Source organism: Schistocerca serialis, chromosome 4 (genome assembly GCF_023864345.2).
Source record: "Schistocerca serialis cubense isolate TAMUIC-IGC-003099 chromosome 4, iqSchSeri2.2, whole genome shotgun sequence".
Classification (NCBI taxonomy): domain Eukaryota; kingdom Metazoa; phylum Arthropoda; class Insecta; order Orthoptera; family Acrididae; genus Schistocerca; species Schistocerca serialis.
Genome location: NC_064641.1, coordinates 665,755,618 through 665,779,264, shown reverse-complemented (window position 1 = coordinate 665,779,264; position 23,647 = coordinate 665,755,618). Strand labels below are relative to the sequence as shown.

Genomic DNA, 23,647 nt, shown 5'->3' with positions numbered 1-23,647 from the left:
CTGTGAGGGTTGTTTTACCATACTGAACAAGAAACATTAGTTTTCAAACTTCCTTCAGGAAACATTAATTTTGTTATAGTTAGATTTTTTTTATTTGACCAGCTGTGCTAGCTTCACGTTTTATTTGCAACTATATGAAAAACTGTATTCATTTGATAAGTCTATTGCCCTATGGCACTGCTTATATCGATTCTGTCAATTACTTTCCTTCATCTTTGTGGCTGTGAGTGCCTTTGTCACCCATCTCTGTGATCAGAGATATTTACTTCTGGACTGCACACGCCCAGTTACTCTGTAGCTACTGAATAGGTCTCACATTCATATTTATGAATTTTCACTTCACTGGATATGCATAATTCTAATTAATATAGCAGTTGATGTGCATAATTCTAATTAATATAGCAGTTGATGTGTTTCCATGTATAATACAGCTCGGTGCCGTGCATTTTTCAAAATCTTATTATTTCTGATCATAGATAATGCATGCGTCAAATGTGTCACGATTGAAAAATATTTTCTGTAATTGAATCTAAAATAAATAAAGAGAGGTTTACGAATTACCACCATATAAGCGAAAAAACGAAGTGAGCCTTTATCAGATGAATTGTCATCAGAACTGGAAAATTATGGTGGTTTACGGTACTGCTTGCCGTCCACAGCGTCTTTCTCGACATCAGTTTCCTCCCTCGCACAGTTTAGCAACATTTCAGGATTACTCGTCGTATGTATGCTCACAGATTCATTACTGCGAATTTCCTTGAGGACGGTGGCGGCACAGTTAAGCGGGGCCTCAGCCACTGAGGACGCTTATGACGCGCTGAATGACGTCAATAATGCACACAGTAGTTAATACGGCTGGCTGCATCCAGATTCGGTTGCAGGAGCGACGCGGGTAGGCAGTATATCTCCGGCGCAGTGAACATGAATTTTAATGGCTGTTACCTCCGCCGGCAGGGCGCGGATGCCGTGCTTAGCCCACTCGTTGCAACTCCACTTCAGATAATGGTCTTGCGAGCAGGTCCAGGTCACTGCATCTCAGAATGCATCGAGACGAGCTCAATTATGCCTGCCGCTCTGGAACGACAGCCGGCGCAGACGATCTAATTGATGATGTTACTTCCTGGAGTGCTTCAGGTTTTGCTACGGAGGGATCCATCTAATAAATGGAACAGATATTCCAAGCTGCAGTTATCAAAAAGAAAAGTTATCTTTGGAAAACAGAAAAGGGGTGCTGGCAGAAGAATGTTGTGACTCGTGCCAGTTTACCCGAATAAATTTTCATTCTGCAGCGGAGTGTACACTGATATGAAACTTCCTGGCAGATTAAAACTGTGTGCTGGACCGAGACTCGAACTCGGTACCTTTGCCTTTCACGGGCAAGTGCTCTATCGAGTGATATACCCAAGAACGACTCACGTTCTTACAGCTTTGGAAGATTGGAGACAAGGTTAGTAAAGCTGTGAGGACAGGCTGTGCGGCGTGCTTGGTAGCTCAGTCGGATCTGAATGTATGCAGCGAAGAATAACGCAACTACCTACTGAGGAAGTGGTACTTCCGTCGTCGTCGTCTACGACACTTACGACTACATATGCGACGGCACTTACGTCGCCACCGGTCACCCGACGGCTCTCGGAATCAAGTGAACAGCTGAAGGACAGTGTTCCGACCCTTCCTACACCGATTGTGACTTCAGTCACGTCCTCCGTTCCAGGGTCGTTGCACCGGCTGCATCCGTGGCCTGTATTGTTGTCAAATGTGACTCCTTGGTTGTCTTCCTGATTGTCCCGATGGCGGCCTCTCTCCCTGACCAGCGCGACTCCCTCCCGTCCTCGGGCACGGAAGGACACTTACATAAACAACGCTATCCCAAACGGCGCAAACGGACGCGCCGTAGGACGTCGGAACGGGACTGTCCAAATGATGCACTACCCATTGAGGAAAACCAACACTTCACCTTCTGAGACCATGAGTGACGGCGACGTCAGTGCGTCTGTGGAACGGCGGCCCTCAGTGGCTCTCATATCTACGGATCAGAATGTGCCTACTTATGAAGCCTCAACTGAAGAAGTAACGATACCAGTCGATCTGGCGGTGTCCGCAGGCGTATAGTTACCACGACGAAGAAATCGCCGCTGGCGTGGAGTGAGGATTGTGAAGAAACAGCAAAATCCTTAAAGGAGTCCCAGCCATTAGGGGAGGCGACCTGCTGATGTCAGCTTTTGCGCAGTGAGACGGCACTGGTAGCGCCTGCCGCCGGGTGGCACCTCATATTTACATCAGCGTCCTTCTTCTCCCCTTCTCGGGCGCAGCTCCACACGTACCCTATCGTTACACTGAATGTCAACGGCATCCCCGCGCCTGACTAGTTTCATCACCTGAAAGAAATGATGAGATGCATTCCGCAGCGTTACCACGATAGGAGGATATTACTTCTATGCCCCTCAAGGCAATCACTTTCGCCATGGTGAAGTTGTATGTACGCGAAGGCATCCTAATTGACGACATCATGTACCTTACATTTGCCAAGGTTATAGCGTGTCATTAATGTCTATGTAGCTTCTGACACCCGGCTTCTACGTGAAAGTGCACCATGTAATGAAGAGGAGATTGACCCACTGCTTTAGGTCGACATGAACATCTCCTTGGAAAGGACTTTAACTGAGTACTCTGTCGGAAAGAACAATGCCCGAATTGTAGAACGTGCCAAGACCAGTGTTCGCGATCTAGCCCTGCTTGATACCTGGAAGGTACAATGCGCAGACGACTCAGGATTCATGTTTCACACGAGCCATTCGGAAGGTCGGTTAAATGGTTCAAATGGCACTGAGCACTATGGGACTTAACTTCTGAGGTCATCAGTCCCCTAGAACTTAGAACTACTTAAACCTAACTAACCTAAGGACATCACACACATCCATGCCCGAGGCAGGATTCGAACCTGCGACCGTAGCGGTCACGCGGTTCCAGACTGTAGCGCCTAGAAACGTACGGTCACTCCGGCCGGCAAGGTCGGTTAGACTGCATTTATGTCTCCTGTGGTCTGGTCGATATGGCGCTCAATGTAGAGCTCCATTCGTGTCCACTGACCACTGCGCCTATATGTGTACCCTGTTTCTTGCCAGCCAGGAGGTTTGGAGGAGTCGAGAACCATGGAAACTCAACACAGCATCTGCAGGATCCTGATTGTTGCCAATGTATCAGTGAGACATCGACGACATGCAGACGACGTCTGCGATCCTAAACATCAATGGTGAACCGGTGGCTAGAATGTTCAAAATCGATGCTGCGTCGTACATTCATCGTTTTAGAGCAGGGAGGTTGCCGCTTGGGACCTTGGGAGCCCCCTTCTCTGGAAGTGCAAACTGAACGCAGGAAGTTTAAAGTGAAGCTACTAGCGATTACTCGCCGGAAAATACAGGAGGCTGCGGTGCGCGCCCGCGAACCACATGTGGTGTGGTGAGAGAATCCCTCCATACTTACTCCTGGAAATGGAAAAAAGAACACATTGACACCGGTGTGTCAGACCCACCATACTTGCTCCGGACACTGCGAGAGGGCTGTACAAGCAATGATCACACGCACGGCCCAGCGGACTCACCAGGAACCGCGGTGTTGGCCGTCGAATGGCGCTAGCTGCGCAGCATTTGTGCACCGCCGCCGTCAGTGTCAGCCAGTTTGCCGTGGCATACGGAGCTCCATCGCAGTCTTTAACACTGGTAGCATGCCGCGACAGCGTGGACGTGAACCGTATGTGCAGTTGACGGACTTTGAGCGAGGGCGTATAGTGGGCATGCGGGAGGCCGGGTGGACGTACCGCCGAATTGCTCAACACGTGGGGCGTGAGGTCTCCACAGTACATCGATGTTGTCGCCAGTGGTCGGCGGAAGGTGCACGTGCCCGTCGACCTGGGACCGGACCGCAGCGACGCACGGATGCACGCCAAGACCGTAGGATCCTACACAGTGCCGTAGGGGACCGCACCGCCACTTCCCAACAAATTAGGGACACTGTTGCTCCTGGGGTATCGGCGAGGACCATTCGCAACCGTCTCCATGAAGCTGGGCTACGGTCCCGCACACCGTTAGGCCGTCTTCCGCTCACGCCCCAACATCGTGCAGCCCGCCTCCAGTGGTGTCGCAACAGGCGTGAATGGAGGGACGAATGGAGACGTGTCGTCTTCAGCGATGAGAGTCGCTTCTGCCTTGGTGCCAATGATGGTCGTATGCGTGTTTGGCGCCGTGCAGGTGAGCGCCACAATCAGGACTGCATACGACCGAGGCACACAGGCCCAACACCCGGCATCATGGTGTGGGGAGCGATCTCCTACACTGGCCGTACGCCACTGGTGATCGTCGAGGGGACACTGAATAGTGCACGGTACATCCAAACCGTCATCGAACCCATCGTTCTACCATTCCTAGACCGGCAAGGGAACTTGCTGTTCCAACAGGACAATGCACGTCCGCATGTATCCCGTGCCACCCAACGTGCTCTAGAAGGTGTAAGTCAACTACCCTGGCCAGCAAGATCTCCGGATCTGTCCCCCATTGAGCATGTTTGGGACTGGATGAAGCGTCGTCTCACGCGGTCTGCACGTCCAGCACGAACGCTGGTCCAACTGAGGCGCCAGGTGGAAATGGCATGGCAAGCCGTTCCACAGGACTACATCCAGCATGTCTACGATCGTCTCCATGGGAGAATAGCAGCCTGCATTGCTGCGAAAGGGTGATATACACTGTACTAGTGCTGACATTGTGCATGCTCTGTTGCCTGTGTCTATGTGCCTGTGGTTCTGTCAGTGTGATCATGTGATGTATCTGACCCCAGGAATGTGTCAATAAAGTTTCCCCTTCCTGGGACAATGAATTCACGGTGTTCTTATTTCAATTTCCAGGAGTGTATATTGTGCACGATCGCAAACACCGTAGACTAAACTTAGTCCCCGAAATCGTCGATCACAGTGCGCAGCGAGTCACCTGCCAAATGGACATAGTCGACAGCTTCGTCGAACATTATCGCCGAGTCTGCCGTATCGGCGATGAGGCCTTTCTGGACTTTGATCCTATTAACTTGAACTTCCCACGTTTGAGGAGGGGGTTACACTATGTGGTCAAAAGTACCCGGACACCCCCAAATATATTAGGTGCACTGTGCTGCCACATACTGCCTGGTACTTCATATCAGTGACCTCAATAGGCATTAGACATCGTGTGAGACCAGAATGGGGCGCTCCGCGAAACTCACGGACTTCAAACATGGTTAGGTGATTGTGTGTCACTTGCGTCATACGTCCGTAGGCGAGATTTATACACTTCTAAACATCCATAGATCCAGAGTTTCCGATGTGATAGTGAAGTGGAAATGTGAAGGAACACTTACAGAACAAAAGCGTACAGGCCGACCTCGTGTGTCCACTGACAGAGTCCGACGACAGTTGAAGAGGGTCGTAATGTGTAATAGGCACACATCTATCCAGACCATCACACGTAAATTCCAAATGGCATCGGGATGCGCTGCAAATGCAATGACGGTTAGGTGGGAGGTGAGAAAACTTGGATTTTATGGTCGAGCGGCTGCTCATAAGCCACACATCATACCGGTAAATGCCAAACGACGCCTCGCTTGGTGTAAGAAGCGTAAACATTGGACGATTGAACTCTGGAGAAACGTTGTGTGGGGTGACGAATCACGGTACAGAATGTGGCGATCCGACGGCAGGGTGTGGGTATGGCGAATGGCCGGTGAACGTCATCTGCCAGCGTGTGTAGTGCCAACAGTAAAATTCGGTGGCGATGGTGTTATGGTATGATCGTGTTTTACATGGGGGTGACTTGCACCCCTTGATGTTTTGCGTGGCACTATTACAGCACAGGCCTACATTGATGTTTGAAGCAACATCTTGCTTCCCACTGTTGAAGAGCAATTCGGCGATGGCGACTGCATCTTTCAACACGATCTAGCACCTGTTCATAATGCACGGCCTGTGTCGGAATGGTTACACGACAATAACATTTCTGTAATGGACGTTTTAGCCACAGCAGACGCTGCAGACTCTGAACCAAGCATGCGTCACCATCATCCCTCAAGGATGGACGGATGCCATTATAGAATGGACTGTCCTGCACAGAGCCCTCACCTGAATCCTGCAGAAGATCTTTGCGTTGTTTTGGAATGCCGACTTCGTGCCAGGCCTCACCTAACGACATCGATACCTCTCCTCAGTCAGGAATGGGCTGTCATCCCCCAAGAAACCTTCCAGCACCCGACTGAACGTATCCTTGCGGAAGTGGAATCTGCTATCAAGGCTAAGGCTGGGCCAACACCACACTGAATTCCAGCATTACCGATGAGGACGCCACGAACTTTTAAGTCATTTTCAGCCAGGTGTTCGCATACTTTTGATCACATAATGTAAATTGATGGAAACTTTCACGTCCGAGGACGTCGCTACCGCTATCTTCGGGAGTGCGGTGTGCACGTCGCCAGGCATCAATGGACTCTCTACGGATTTTATCCCACGTTTTATTGTGGTCTACATGATGGATGGAGATGTATAAAGAACTGATCCGATCTGCCGCTGCGATTCGCCAAGCTTTTGTCGAGTGCATTATTGTTTCCGTTCATAAACCAACACCGGAAGTAAGACGGCCCACTACCGACCTATCACCTTATTTATTACTGATAACAAGATTTTGGCGGGGATATTGGCGACGCGCTGCTGACTCTTCTTATCACGTGTCCTCCCCACCGACCAAATTACGCCCAGTGGCATGATCAACGTCCTGACATCCACTGGAGAGACTTGTGACGTCACGGCGCTGGCAGAGGGGTGGAGGCTTCGTGCGGCGACTCTTCAGCAGCGCGCGTTCGTTGTTCCGCGTGTGGAGGGTCCGATTCCGATCCAATGGTCGGTCCGGCAAGCTGCTCCTATCCATGTACCTTTGTACAGTGCAGTTGCCGACACTCACAGGTCTCCTGATGGCGCGGTTGTCTGGACTGCCGTTACCATTACACCTTATGATGTCACGCATACGCAGACGACCTCTTGCTGCTGGTGCGTTGTAGGTAAGTCGTGGCACAGATCCTCGATACCATCACGGCTCATAAGAGGGCGGCTGGAAATGAGATGAATGTGCGCAAATACACGGTGTTGTTTACTGGTCGTGGGCTGCCCATGGAAGGTCTGACGCCCCCACCATGTGTCCAACGTCTCTTCTAGCTTCGGATTACCCTCACATTGTCAACCCGCTGTACAGCGGCGGTCAACTTTCGTCACGTTTTGAGGATTGCCCGTATGATGATCAGTGGCAACTCCCTACGCAGCTCGACCCTTTGCAGTGTGCTGCCAACCTGAATGCCTATGACATCCAGAATGGCTTATGTTGCGCAGGTTTTGCCAATGCCGATTATGATAGGACGTTATGTTTAAGGGGCATTCATTTTCTGACGGCCAGGTCAGGACGGGCTTGGTCTTACGAACGTATGCTATCGTTCGGCGGCACTTTAGGTGACCACGTTGTACAAACCATGGTGTGGTGTCGAGGCCTCCATTACGCACCATTTACTTGCCGTCCTTGCGCCATTGTCCCTCTCCCAACCGGTACTGATCGGTAGCATCATGCTCGGTTTGCATACATCGCGACCTTCGTTGTGGAATTTAGTTATGCTAGCGCCGAACTCCTACGAACGCGCCGGCCGCGGGCAAAAGATTTATACTTTTTCTTCCTTCGCAGAGTCGTCTGTGAAGTCGTAGAACTCAAGTTTCCAATGTTGCCGTGGACTGTAATTTGGCGGCACATTCATCGCAGTTTCCTTTCGACTCATATCAGACCGACTTTGTATCATGCGACGTGTGGGAAGTATCCAACTAATCGCGCCCTCCATGCCATAGGACTGGCGGACAGTCTCCTCTGCGCCGTTTGTCGTAGTGTCGGCAATGGTCATCACCGATTCAACTGTGTACACGGTGCGGATGGCTCTGAGCACTATGGAACTTAACATCTGAGGTCATCGGTCCCATAGAACTTAGAACTACTTAAACTGACATAAGAACATCACACACATCCATTCCCGAGGATAGGATTCGAACCTGCGACCGTAGCGGTCACGCGGTTCCAGACTGAAGCGCCTAGAACCGCTCGCCACCACGGCCGGCCCGGTGCGGATGGCTCGTTGTTGGGGCGACAAGAGGCTGCGTGTTTTTTGCGAGTGCTGCCGCATGGTATTGACCCAGAGTCCTTTCCTTAACCTTCGATGGAATATTTTCCCGGCAAAAAGCTCTGGCGTTCTCTAGATAAAGGACTGGACCTCGGCATATCTATATAGAGATACTCATCACTCGCACCATTATTTTTGGCAGTACTTGAAGACTGCACATGCGGAGGTTGCACGCTGTTCCAGTTATCGTGTGTACTTTTCCAATTATCTTAAGAGAGTTATTACCACGTTCCCACTAAGATGGCGTGTTCTTTTGGCGGCAGGCGCCTGCCCTCAGTACGTTACAATCTACTGTAAAACCATTCTCTGTTAACTGTGTTCCACGAGTCATCTTCACAGTTGGACTCATCTCTGCTGTGAGTTACGTATGCTTTCGAACACTCTTTCATCTGTACACTTAACTTTTGAGATGACTCCAGAATCAGAAAAATACGTTAGATTTGAGGTAAGGTGGTCTTTGAGTCCAAGATAAAGGTCGCCTCGACCACATTAAATACTGAGTTACATCAGCAGCAAAATGTGCTGCTGCCTTTACATACTGTTATCATGTTCCCAAACGTTGAGCAGTGGGAAACATCCTCCAGATTTCCTTGAAGATACTGCCGCAGGTGCCGAATATTCCTTTATCTATCCCAACCGCGCATTCAATGAGAAATTTTCATGATGTTTTAACGCAAGGAAACATGGGTTTATTTCGTATTTGGGCACAAACAGATGCGAACATAATCGGAAAGTGTATATTTCAAATACACGTGTACTAACTGGGAAAAATATTTCATGCTGAAGCCAGTGGCAAAGCGATACCACACATTCGTAGTTGTCTCGCGAGCAACACATTTGTGAACGCTTTGCTTTTATTACCGAATATTTTCACTCGTGTCAGTTTCCGCGGCGAGTATGATAAACTCTGCAAATCGCACGATACAAAAGGCCAACGGGATCTACGTCCCGCTACGTAGAGATCGGCTAGGTATATCTGTCATCAGAAACGATCAAATTCAGTGTGTGTACGTAGCCATCGGCTGTCAACAACAAGGGCAAATTCACGTCAATGAAACCGTGTGCATCCCGCTTCTCGTGGTCGTGCGGTAGCGTTCTCGCTTCCCACGCCCGGGTTCCCGGGTTCGATTCCCGGCAGGGTCAGGGATTTTCTCTGCCTCGTGACGGCTGAGTGTTGTGTGACGTTCTTAGGTTAGTTAGGTTTAAGTAGTTCTAAGTTCTAGGGGACTGATGACCATAGCTGTTAAGTCCCATAGTGCTCAGAGCCATTTGAACCATTTTGAAAGCGTGTGCAGACGTACAGTGAGTAAACATGAATATTACTATGTCATTTGGGCTCAATAGCAACCACAATGAGAAGATGTGACATAGCTGCCCATACAGTAAGTTCGGGATCCAGCTGATCAATCCCCAACGAAAACCCGCAAAAACACACACAGACACGCAAGAAGTGATTTAATTGTCTTCAGTGTACCGATTGGAAGTAGTAGTACAATCACAGGCATGAGGGGCTTGGACAAATGGAGAGGACTCTTACTACCGGAATTCCCACATAGATTCATATTAACAGAATCTTCCGTCGGTTCTTGGTAGAACTACATTATAATAAATGAAAAGCACCAGTCCGCTTTTGTTCTACAATATTACTTTTATCGTAAACCGGTTTTCGGCTTACAAGGCCATCTTCAGACATTTACTGACAGTAAATGTCTGAAGATGGCCTTGTAAGCCGAAAACCGCTTTACAATAAAAGTAATATTGTAGAACAAAAGCAAAATCGCGCGTAGATTATCTAAAATACACTCCTGGAAATGGAAAAAAGAACACATTGACACCAGTGTGTCAGACCCACCATACTTGCTCCGGACAGTGCGAGAGGGCTGTACAAGCAATGATCACACGCACGGCACGGCGGACACACCAGGAACCGCGGTGTTGGCCGTCGAATGGCGCTAGCTGCGCAGCATTTGTGCACCGCCGCCGTCAGTGTCAGCCAGTTTGCCGTGGCATACGGAGCTCCATCGCAGTCTTTAACACTGGTAGCATGCCGCGACAGCGTGGACGTGAACCGTATGTGCAGTTGACGGACTTTGAGCGAGGGCGTATAGTGGGCATGCGGGAGGCCGGGTGGACGTACCGCCGAATTGCTCAACACGTGGGGCGTGAGGTCTCCACAGTACATCGATGTTGTCGCCAGTGGTCGGCGGAAGGTGCACGTACCCGTCGACCTGGGACCGGACCGCAGCGACGCACGGATGCACGCCAAGACCGTAGGATCCTACGCAGTGCCGTAGGGGACCGCACCGCCACTTCCCAGCAAATTAGGGACACTGTTGCTCCTGGGGTATCGGCGAGGACCATTCGCAACCGTCTCCATGAAGCTGGGCTACGGTCCCGCACACCGTTAGGCCGTCTTCCGCTCACGCCCCAACATCGTGCAGCCCGCCTCCAGTGGTGTCGCGACAGGCGTGAATGGAGGGACGAATGGAGACGTGTCGTCTTCAGCGATGAGAGTCGCTTCTGCCTTGGTGCCAATGATGGTCGAATGCGTGTTTGGCGCCGTACAGGTGAGCGCCACAATCAGGACTGCATACGACCGAGGCACACAGGGCCAACACCCGGCATCATGGTGTGGCGAGCGATCTCCTACACTGGCCGTACACCACTGGTGATCGTCGAGGGGACACTGAATAGTGCACGGTACATCCAAACCGTCATCGAACCCATCGTTCTACCATTCCTAGACCGGCAAGGGAACTTGCTGTTCCTACAGGACAATGCACGTCCGCATGTATCCCGTGCCACCCAACGTGCTCTAGAAGGTGTAAGTCAACTACCCTGGCCAGCAAGATCTCCGGATCTGTCCCCCATTGAGCATGTTTGGGACTGGATGAAGCGTCGTCTCACGCGGCCTGCACGTCCAGCACGAACGCTGGTCCAACTGAGGCGCCAGGTGGAAATGGCATGGCAAGCCGTTCCACAGGACTACATCCAACATCTCTACGATCGTCTCCATGGGAGAATAGCAGCCTGCATTGCTGCGAAAGGTGGATATACACTGTACTAGTGCCGACATTGTGCATGCTCTGTTGCCTGCGTCTATATGCCTGTGGTTCTGTCAGTGTGATCATGTGATGTATCTGACCCCAGAAATGTGTCAATAAAGTTTCCCCTTCCTGGGACAATGAATTCACGGTGTTCTTATTTCAATTTCCAGGAGTGTACAACGTCAGACCTCTGTAGCGAATCAAAGGCCAATTCGGAACCTTACGTCTCAGTTGACTAGCCCAGATTCAGTATTTATTTGGATCAACTTCGTATAGAACAGGGGTGTCCAACCTTTCAGCTTACATGGGCCACACTGGAAGAAGACGAGTAGTTTTGGCCGGCACATAATACACTTAACACTAACTATAACTTCCAATAGGAGGAAAATAATGAAAGGGTGGGGCGGGGGGGGGGGGGGGTGTTAGGGGAGGCAGTCGGAGGAATATTTACTAAACACACATCACGGTGTGCCGGGAGCTTCAAGTTGAAATTACTCAATTTCTCATAACTTTACGGAAACGGAATGTTATGGATTCTTTATTGCTTTAGCCGATCGTGTCATACATGCTCATTTCTTGGGTTGGACATCCCTGTTATACAGTATAATGCCCTGTTAATCTGAACACAAGCACTGAAAGCAATAGTAATGCTGTGTTAAGACAGTGGATTCATATTTGCTAAGACGCTGGTTGAAACGTCTGTCCGACCATATACTTTTTCCGTGGGTTTCCCTAAAAACGTCACTTCTCATTTTTTTCCTCATCATTTCCTAATACGAGCTTGTGCCACGTATGCAATGGCGTCGTTGTCGGCTGGAGGCTAAACACTGTATTTATTTATTTAGGTAGCAAAGATTTCATTGGGCTGATCAATTACTTGCGCGTTTGTCAATGTGATCTTACTCCCTTAAAGATAGTAAATTTTGTGTTGTGGGCGTCCAGGATTGCACCATGATGAAGTAGGCGGCTTCAGCTGCATAACAAATCTTTATTTCTGATCGAACTAGTGTCGCGGCGTTAGAGCCGCATCTTCGGGTATACATATTTATTTCATACTGACATATTTATTTCATACCTCCCAACCTCGTCACGGTTAAACATTTTTATCATAATTGGACAAAGAATGTTGGGTCATCTACTGCTTATCGTTTGGAATAAATTATGAAATAAATGTGTGTCCCTGAAGAATGGCTCTAACGCCACGAAACTTGTAGGATCAGAAATAAAGAACTGTCATATAGCTGAAGCAGTCTTATTCATCACGGTCGCCTTGGAGTACGTTCTTAGAAAAGAAGAAGCATAATGAGAAAATGCGTCACTTTCAGAGGCTTGCTCTGGTAGGTTCACCAGTGTTCTCTTCCTCAATGGAAAGCCCAAATACTGAATATTGTGTCCTGTAACTCACATGTCAGCCAACCAGTTGCAAAAGTATTTGGTCGAGGTAGAGTATATGAGGTAATGTATGGTAGCAAATTTCTACGCCATGGTGACACGACGTTGCGTTTGGTTAAGAACAAGCATTCTGTCTAACAAAGCCTATTTATTTATGCTTGGTAGCAACGACTATAAACCTTTCTGAATTGCTGCACGCTAGCACGCAGATTCCTGGCGAAAGTTTAAGCTTTTTATGTGGGAAGCGACCCTGGACCTGCGTTATGGTATGGCGTTGCTATAAAATATTGTTGCTTTACCTCTATACACTGTAAGGTCGTTAATCAAATATTCGTGAAACGATACACAGGAAACCTGTAATCCCCTGGGAAATCGATACAGCTCTCTCTATTCAATGTACAGACTTATATTCAAACAACACGAGCAAGTGCAATGCTCGTTTACCTCCACGGAATAATAATAAAATGATCGCCACTGTTCACAGTGAGAGCAACGAGCTTAGGTGTACAACACGTTACATTTATTATTAGTGGGTCATCTAACCTCAGAAAAATTGTTCGACAATTTAAAGGATCTTGTAATTTATATCAAGTCTGAGTGTAAAAGATTTTTATTTGCTGCAATTATTGGACACCATACACAAGTAGTTAACAGAAAGCAAAGTTTTCTAAAAATCTGGATTGATTTCACACAAAATGACGCTAACACTGTGGGAAGGAACAACATTATGTGGTATACTCCATGGATTAGATTGGATTAGATTACATTACATTCAGTTTTCGTTCCATAGAACCAAAAATGAGATGATTCTCATGGGTGTGCAACATGTCAGGAACTGTAACATAAAAAACGTGAAACATTTGAATACACTAGTTATTACCCTGATTATTTGTCAGGAGATTGTCAAAATAGGGGAATATATTACAGTAAACTGGAACTGCTAATATTTACAGAGTCGGAATGAAACAATGAAATGCATACACAAAATACCTAATCTTGACTGTTGTGATCAAGTGCTGTCTACCAGTCCCTCTTGAGACAAGAAATTCTTCTAAGCTATTTTTAAGCAGTGCTTCAACTGAAATCAAGTTTTGAATGGTAGCTGGAAACTTATTGAAAATGAATGTTCCTGAATGCTCGACCGTTTTTGGACCATGATAAGTGATTTTAGGTCTTTAGGTAGATTGTTCTTATTCTTAGTAATGGTACTATATATTGAGCTGTTGGTTGGAAATAGAGATATATTACTTGCAAAAAATTTCATTAAGGAATAAATACACTGAGAAGCAATGTTAGAATACAAAGTTCCTTGAACAGGTTTCTTCATGATGTTCTTAAATTTACACCACAAATGATTGTTATTATACGCTTTTGCACGCAAAAAATTTTGCTCGGTTTGATGAATTACCCCAGAATATGATTCCATATGACATAAAAGAATGAGAGTAAGCAAAGCATGCATTTTTTGTATTTATCTCTCCTATACTTGATATTATTTTCACTGCAAATACAGACTTGTTTTGCTTCAATTCTGTGGTATGCCCTTCCCAACTTAATTTATTATTGAATTGTAAAACCAGAAATTTAAAGCTGTCAACCTCTTCGATCTGCATGTCTTCATATGTTATACACATGCTGGAAGGAAATCTCTACGTGTTCTGAACTACATATAGTTAGTCTTTTCAAAGTTTAATGACAGTGAATTAGCTTTAAACAATTCATTAATGTTAGCTATTTCTAAATCTTTATTGACTTGCTACTTATTGCAATGTTTGTATCATCTGCAAACAAAGCAAACTTAACATCTGGCAATGTAACACACGAGAGGTAATTTAAGTACACAAGAAGAAGCAACAGCCCAAAGATGGAACCTTGACGGACACCAAATGTAATCAATTCCCAGTCAGATGAAGACTGACTGATTACTGCACAGGTATTTCACAACGACACCCTTGATTTCCTGTTAGTTAGATAAGATTCAAACCATTTCACAGCATTGCCGGTGACACCATACTATTATAATTTACTTACGAGAATGCTGTGATTCACACAGTCAAAGGCTTTTGATAGGTCACTGAAAATGCCAGTAGCCTCTAATTTATTATCTAATGAGTTAATTACATTCGCACTGTAAATGTAAACAGCTTTCTCTTTATCAGAATCGTTAATAAAGTCAAACTGTTACTTGAATAGTATATTATTTTCAGTTAGACGCTTAAAGAAACGCTTGAACACAACCTTTTCAAATATTTTTGAGAAAATCAAAAGGCAGCTCACGAATTCAACGTTAGTGAGACAAAATCGAAAATTATAGTGAAATCGACAGTAAAGTTGCGTGGCAGAACAAGTCCGTATGAGGCCTAATTTCTCGTGTCTTATCTTCGTAGTCCATACGCGCAACATACGTTGGCGGCAGTAAAATGGTTCGGCAGTCAGCTTGAAGTGCCGGTTCTTTAAACTTTCACAATACCGTTTCTCGAAAAGAATATTTCCTTCTCTCAAGGGATTCCCATTTGAGTTGCCGAAGCATCTCTGTAACACTTAAGTGTTGTTCGAACCTAATAGTAACAAATGTCCAAAGTGCTACCAGCAGCCCAGTTAGAACAATGGCTGTGAGTACGGAGTTAAAAAGAATGAGGCACAGTGATCGATCAGTTCCTCATAAGCCTCTCATTTCTGTAGTCATTGCTAAAGGACGCTTCAGGTGGTGTAAAGAGCGACGCTACTGGAGGGTGGATGGCTGAAAGCTATAAGAAGTACTAGTATTGCTGATGTCATAGCGTATGGCGGAGAGAGCTAAAACCTGTTCCAGAAATGTTATAAGAATTGCAAAAAGTGCTGGCAGAGGTGAATAATGCCTGACTGACAAAATTTTAAAGAGTTCTCTCGTCTGATATTTTGTCCACAGTAGCCACAATATTCGGGCATCATACACGATATATCTTCAAACGAGGTAACTCTTTCCGTGACTAAGGCTAAATTACAACGAATGATTGTTCCAATGTGTCTTGTTAGAGTACTTTACACATTTTGAATGATAAAACACAGAAGACTTGCTGAATTATTCTATAATATTTATTTTTTACAAACTGGTTTTGGCTGTTACGCCATCGTCAGGTACAAAAATAAACTGTGCAGTCACAGTGACGTGATCACTGTCAAAAATCTCAGTAGCCACCTTCTGCAGCGCGGACCGCTGCGTGACGTGCAGGAGGAGAGTAAATGAGGTTCTGGAGGATACCATGTCGCCTCCAGTGGAGGGGCCAGCTACGCTAGGTTTCTCGGTTGAGGATCAATGATGCTTACGTCCCGACTGCGTTGGTCCCACAGATTCTCGATTGGATTTAAATCAGAGAGTTTGTGGCTAGGAGAGTACGATAAACTCATCCTGGTGCTGTTCCAAACGGTCACGTACTCTGCGAGCCGTACGCATGTTGCACTCTCCTGCTGGTAGATGCCATCGTGCCAGGGAGAAATATTGCATATAGGGACAGACATTGTGCCAAAGGAGGATGAATAAGTGTGTTAATCCACTATCTCTTTCAGAACGACGAGATCACCCAGGGAATGCCACGAAAACATTCCTCAACCCATAAGCTCCCTCCTCCGACGATTGTTGCAGAGTGTTTCCTTTCAGACGTTTCACGCCGTTCAAGTCAACGGCCACTTGTCTGATGGAGCATAATATGTGATTCACCATTTAGTGGACGCCCAGGTGCGGCATTGCCTTTGAAAAACAGTCAGCGTGGGTGCATGAACCAGGCACCTGCTATGGAGGCAACTTTCGCTGATCGGTCGTTGAGAAGACGTTACTGGTAGCCCTATGGATCATCTGGGCAAACAGTTGCTCAGGAATTGCACGAATCTTAGCCGGTACACAGCCGTCGTTCACCCCTGTGATATTTTATTTATTTATTTATGGATTTGGGCAGAAAAGACCATACAGACAACACTAGTCACAAAAGTGCCGTATTAACATAATTGCAATTTCCGTCGTAGAGCAATATAAAAAGAGTAACAGATGAATACTAAACAGCCAGAAATCGTTACAACAGTGCCATTTTCAAGATATGTTTATAGTGATGAGAGACTGAGGTACAAAGGTAAGTTCGTTATATAAACTTAAAAAACACACAATTACGACTCAGGGTTCAAACAGAGCCGATTCCCCACGGCAACTTATAATGGCAAGGTAAAGAACGGTATCGTTTACAAATAGAAGTCCTTAACGGAAAGTAAAAACACAAATAGGTGTCCATGGGAGTATAAGTTCCACACGTCTTTTAGATTAAAGCTGGATACCAGCATTTTATAAAAGTTCCCGATCTAATAATACCTATATATACCGAACCAGTGAAATAAATCAGATACATCTGTAGGAAGTCTGTGCAGCTGATTATTTGGTACACGCTAATACGACATTGTTCACATCCGCCACCGCCGTTGTGTCCTGATCACAGTGTCCAGAAGCGATAATTTTCAACCCGTACAGTTGGTTGAGGTCTCAGCCTCATGCAGGTGAGAGGGTTCACAGGACGTTTTCTAAATTTCACCGAGGCGAACCATGGCCGAGAAGAGACGATCTGTTGTATAGCCGCCAGGTGATTGCCCTATAGTGCTGGGATACGTGCCATCCACCCAGTCGAGATAGGCAGATTTCTTGATCGCCTTAGGTTTTGGAGCGTTGCGGAACCGTCCATCCGTAACGCTCCTCTTATCGAGATGATCAACAGTTTCACTATAGAGAATGACTTAATAATCATTTATCCAAAGTAGTCGGAAGTGAATGACCGATTTCGCGCGTCTACGACGGTCTTCAAGGTATCTAAGACACTCAAGAGATGTAAGTTAATCTGTATATCAAACATCGGATGTTATAGTTTCTGCAAAAACTGAGAACGCGTGAGGATCAATATGAGCCTGAAAGTCTGCGTGTCATAGTAAACAGCCTCCATGATGGTCAGTAACTCCGCTGTGTCGACAGACGATTCAGGTGGCAGAACAAACATTTGGTATCTGTAGCTTGCGGGGCTGAAGAAGGCATACCTCACACCCGCCTCACATTTAGAGGCATCTTTGTAGATGCAAGAATACTGTGACCAACGGCGACTAGGAAAGCGCTTCAGATCGTGATTAATGTTTGCCCCATTGTGAAATCGGATGGCAAGTACGACGCCGGGGTTGTGGTGAAGTAATTATCAAAGGGAGAGCGAGAGGAAGGAAGCTTCGAATCTTGTAGGACTATCGGTAAAAGATGAGGCCATTTCTCACAGCTGTGAATTAGTAAGGGGGATCGGTTCGTCCTTCATCTGTGAGGCTGGGTGAGTCCCCAGAACTGAACCATCACCTTGAGGGAGTCACCAGCAACTATGGAAGACGCCTTAAGAGAAAATTATCAGACAACATCTGCCAACGTATGGAGAGCGGCACTGCAGTCACCTGCACTAACAGTGCATTGGTGGGCGTTGATTTTAAGGCTCAAAGAACAAGATTAAGCGCCCTATAATGAAGGAAATCGACATTACATCAAGTCGATTTCGTCGCTTTGCTGTAGACGATGCCGCCATAATCGAAGACAGAATGGATCAAGGCCTTTCACAGACTTAAGAGGACTGTCGGTTCCGCTCCCCACTAAACTCTGGCAAGTATCCACTATATATTCACCGTGTGTTACACCTTGTCTATGAGGTAAGCAATATGACGTGAACATGTCAGTTTGCAGTCAAAGCAGACGCCAAGTGGCTTAGCATCTGACTAAACAGGAAGTTTTTACGGGCCTAGCTGAAGTACAGATGAGAAGTAATTGCATCGTTTTCGGGTGAATAACACCACTGTAGTTTTTTGAGGCACAAAGTGAGTCCATTTCCTACCTCCAATGTCACCAGCTTCACGCATGCCTCGTGAAGCCTCTCTCTTGTCACTCAAAAGCATGAAGAATGGACGTAGATACGAAAGTGGACCGTCTACTGGAAGAACTTTGAGGCTCAATAGAGGCTCCCGATCGGGCAAACAAAGGACGCATAGTACGGGATTCAGTGACACACCCCGTGAAAGGCCACGGGACACTATGTGAGGTCCGTATAACACGTTTTCCTGGTCACAAACATGACGGCACGTCAACCGAGCAAACCACAGATAATTCGTAAAAGCGATACCGGGAATAGTAGCAGTTTCAATTTGTTAATGAGCTCAGGCATCAATCATTGTCATAAGCCCTCGACAATGGTCCGTGGTAAACCACAGTTGCCCCGGCTCCGTCTTTTGAATACGCCTGTTTGCAATGCAGGGTATACCTTAACCACTGCGGCACGTAAATAGTTTAAAAACTTATCGGTTTCGGAAACGCTTCTACCTTTGCCGTGTATCCGCGTCACGATAACGGCAGCACAGTTTCCGCGTCCCCCCCCCCCCCCCTCCATCGCTAGTGCTGCCACCTGCCGTCTGCGAGTGATTATTGCACGATGACATCCAAAACAAACAGTGTTCACATTAAAGGGACTCGACCGCGTACTTATGTCTGTGGAATTTTCGTGGGATAAAAGATTTTAACCCAGAGCATATACAAGGAATCTCGGTTCGTTTCAGAAGGCAATTGTTAGGATTGAAAATTATTAGAGTAAAAATGCAATGTTGAACTATTTAGCTTAGATAAAACATGTAGTACATTAAATAATGAAATACATCACAAGTTACAACAACTTTTCTGAGAAGAAATTTGTTGTTGTTGTTGTTATGGTCTTCAGTCCTGAGACTGGTTTGATGCAGCTCTCCATGCTACTCTATCCTGTGCAAGTTTCTTCATCTCCCAGTACCTACTGCAGCCTAGATCCTTCTGCATCTGCTTAGTGTATTCATCTCTTGGTCTCCCTCTACGATTTTTACCCTCCACGCTGCCCTCCAGTACTAAATTGATGATCCCTTGATGCCTCAGAACATGTCCTACCAACCGATCCCTTCTTTTGGTCAAGTTGTGCCAAAAACTCCTCTTCTCCCCAATTCTATCCAATACCTCCTGATTAGTTATGTGATCTACCCATCTAATCTACAGCATTCTTCTGTAGTACCACATTTCGAAAGCTTCTATTCTCTTCTTGTCTAAACTATTTATCGTCCATGTTTCACTTCCATACATGGCTACACTCCATACAAATATTTTCAGAAACGGCTTCCTGACACTTAAATCAATACTCGATGTTAAGAAATTTCTCTTCTTCAGAAACGCGTTCCGTGCCATTGCCAGTCTACATTTTATATCCTCTCTACTTCGACCATCATCAGTTATTTTGCTCCCCAAATAGCAAAACTCCTTTACTACTTTAAGTGTCTCATTTCCTAATCTAATTCCCTCAGCATCACCCGACTTAATTCGACTACATTCCATTATCCTCGTTTTGCTTTTGTTGATGTTCATCTTAAGAAATGTAAGTTGAACAATCTACAAGAACTTTGATAACATGTTCCGTGCGGCGTGACTGAACATCTTGGTCTTGTCCTTAGCAGGTCCTGAATTACAAATACGTAAAATATTACAGGTGATACTAAACAGGTAAGTGAAACAACCATAACCGTACAGAATAGTATTGTAACAGGGCAAGTGGAACTATAGTAACGTAAGTAAAGGAAAAATGGGACATGTGAGTAGGAGACATAATTTATAAAGCATTATGGATGGGATTGTTATTGGCATTTGAAGATAAAACGTGTGTGTTAACAAATTATGTCATCATTCAGGGCTATGCTCGGACATATGTGTATACGCTCATTAGTTTCCACGATGGCGTAGCGGACGAAAATTGGTTTGTAAAATATTAAATATTGTAGAATACTACGCCAGTGTCGTGTGTGTTTTCATTGATAAAGAGTAATTTGATTTATTTCAATAGAGAATGATTGAAATTTAGATAAACATATGAGAAAAAATAGCCACACCAAAAGGTAATTAATGCAGAGTAGTGAAATTTCGGGAATCATTTGTATAGGTAACAAATTTAAGTGATTAACATTGCAAGATCACAGGTCAATGTAAGCGCGAAATAGGCCACTGGAAAACAGATGTAAACGCCTGAATGTTGAATGTAAATAGGCAAACCTGCATTCATCGTGTAGTACAGGTGCCGAATGTCAATTTGTGGAATGGAGTTCCATGCCCGTTGTACTCGGTCGGTCAATACATAGACGCCAGCCGTTGGGACCGATCGGTTCTAGGAGCTTCAGTCCGGAACCGCGCTGCTGCAACGGTCGCAGGTTCGAATCCTGCCTCGGGCATGGATGTGTGTGATATCTTTAGGTTAGTTAGGTTTAAGTAGTTCTAAGTCTAGGGGACTGATGACCTCAGATGTTAAGTCCCATAGTGCTCAGAGCCATTTGAACCAATACATAGACGGTTAATGTTGTTTGTAGATGACGCTGCAGTTGTCGTCCGATGATATCTCGAATGTGCTCTATTTGCGAGGGATATGGTGACTGAGCAGGCAGAGGCTATATGTCGACACTGTAGAACCTGGTAAGCGGTACGTGGGCGAACGTTACCCTGTTGGAATACGCTCCACTGAATGCTATTCACGAGTGGAGGCACAATAGATTGAATTACCGGACTGGCATGCAAATCTGTAGTTTGCGTGCGTGGTATAAAGACAGAACTGCTCCTTCTGTGATACGAAATCTCACTCCAGACCATAACTCCAAGTATAGGTCCATTGTGTCACGCACGCACACAAGTTGGTTTCAGGCCCTTATCTGGCATCCTTCTAACCAGTACACGTCCTTAAATCGCGGCGAGGCAGAACCAGATTTCATCAGAAAACAGAACAGACCTGCACCCTGCCAACTGCTGCTCAAATTGCTGGTGAAGATGCGTTTACTGTGCGCCAGGGCACAATGGTCTTCCTTCAAGGTATTGCGACGTGGCCGTCTGGTCTTCTTGCGACTGAACATTCGTGTGACCAGAGCTGCCAGCAGCCATGTACAATGGCTACATTCTTGCCAAGTTTGTCTGCAGTATCGCAAAAGGTGCATCCAGCTTCTCGTAGCCCTATTACACGAGCTTATTCAAACTCAGCGAGGCGCTGCTAATGGGGTCTTTGTCACCTTAAAGGCCTTCTTGACTAACAACGAGTCAGCACGTCCACTCTCAAAGGTAACTAACGTTCATGACCATTACAGCGTTTATTTAAATCAAACCAGATTTGCATTCTTCCCCAAGGCAGTGTTATGGGGCCTTTGCTGTTCCTTATCTATATTAACGATTTTGGAGACGATCTGAGCAGCCATCTTCGGTTGTTTGCAGATGACGCTGTCGTTTATCGACTAATAAAATAATCAGAAGACCAAAACAAACTTCAAAAAGATTTAGAAAAGATATCAGAATGGTGCCAAAAGTGGCAGTTGACGCTAAATAACGAAAAGTGTGAGGTCATCCACAAGAGTGCTAAAAGGAACTCGTTAAACGTCGGCTACACGATAAATCAGTCTAATCTAAAAGCCGTAAATTGAACCATATACCTAGGTATTACAATTACGAACAACTTACATTGGAAGAACACATTGAAAATGTTGTGGGGAAGGCTAACCAAAGACTGCGTTTTATTGGCAGGACAGCTATTAAATTTTCTAACAGGTCTACTGAGGAGACTGCGCTTGTCCGTCCTCTTTTAGAATACTGTTGCGCGGTGTGGGGTCCTTACCAGATAGGACTGACGGAGTACATGGAAAACGTTCAAAGAAAGGTAGCACGTTTTGTATTATCGCGAAATATGGGAGAGAGAGTCACAGAAATGATACAGGATTTGGGCTGGAAATCATTAAAAAAAAGAGGCGTTTTTCGTTGCGATGGAATCTTCTCACTAAATTCCAATTACCAACTTTCTCCTCCGAATGTGACAATATTTTGTTGAAACCAACCTACATAGGGAGGAACGATCACCAAGATAAAATAAGGGAAATCAGAAAGACATAGATGTTCATTATTTCCGCGCGCTAAACGACATTGGAATAATAGAGAATTGTGAAGGTGGTTCGATGAACCCTCTGCCAGGCACTTAAAAATGATTCGCGGAGTATCCATGTAGATGTAGATGCAGATGTAGATTCTTATAGTGGCGGCACTAGCGCCACTCTTATGCGACTGGTGCAAATGGTACAAATGGCTCTGAGCACTATGCGACTTAACTTCTGAGGTCATCAGTCGCCTAGAACTTAGAACTAATTAAACCTAACTAACCTGAGGACATCACACACATCCATGCCCGAGGCAGGATTCGAACCTGCGACAGTAGCGGTCGTTCGGCTCCAGACTGTAGCGCCTAGAACCGCACGGCCACTCCGGCTGGCGGACTGGTGCAAAATTTGAATAGACATCAACTTTCGGATATAGAAATACAGTTACCAACTTTCGTTTATGTCGCACAACTCCACCTTGGTGAGGCGATTCTCTCTGTGTATTTTCTCCGTGGCTCTGTAAAATCGTTCCCGTCGTAAAGATTTGTGGCCACAGAACAAGCTTTAGAAATTTATGCTTTACATCCACTGGCTGTGAAACTTAATCAACTTCGCTAGGGGGCGAACACTGCCGGTGAACAACATCGCTGACTGCGTGTGTCCACACACAGAGTGCGCCCTTGCGCGCCGTAGGCTCGCCGTGTCTTTAAGCATTCCACACTTCCGACCTCGCCGGATTAGCGTGTTGTGCGGCATCCCCGTGGCCCATTACTGCGGCCGGTCCACCGTGGCCGTGCTGCCCCACCTCCAGCAGGACCTCCCCCACCCGCACCCTCACATTCGCCCTCTCCCTCACTCACCCTCACCCTCAGCGAGGAGGGCGCCACTTCCGCCCTCAACCCGCATTTTACGCCCCCGCTGCGCAGTTCAGGCGGCTGCACCAGCTGCTGTCTCCTCTCACACGGAAATTCTTCCCCGGGCGAAAACTAGCGCGCGCCCGGTCCTGCGCCTACGACCCGGATCTTCCACACTACCGTCGCCATCTCAGTTCTCTT

General features: G+C 46.4%; 1 protein-coding gene across 1 annotated transcript in view; it reads right to left on the bottom strand.

Moving 5' to 3' along the window:
• LOC126474674 (uncharacterized) overlaps window positions 1-23,647 on the bottom strand; it is a 258,186-nt gene that overhangs the window by 95,661 nt on the left and 138,878 nt on the right. The window lies entirely within an intron of this gene.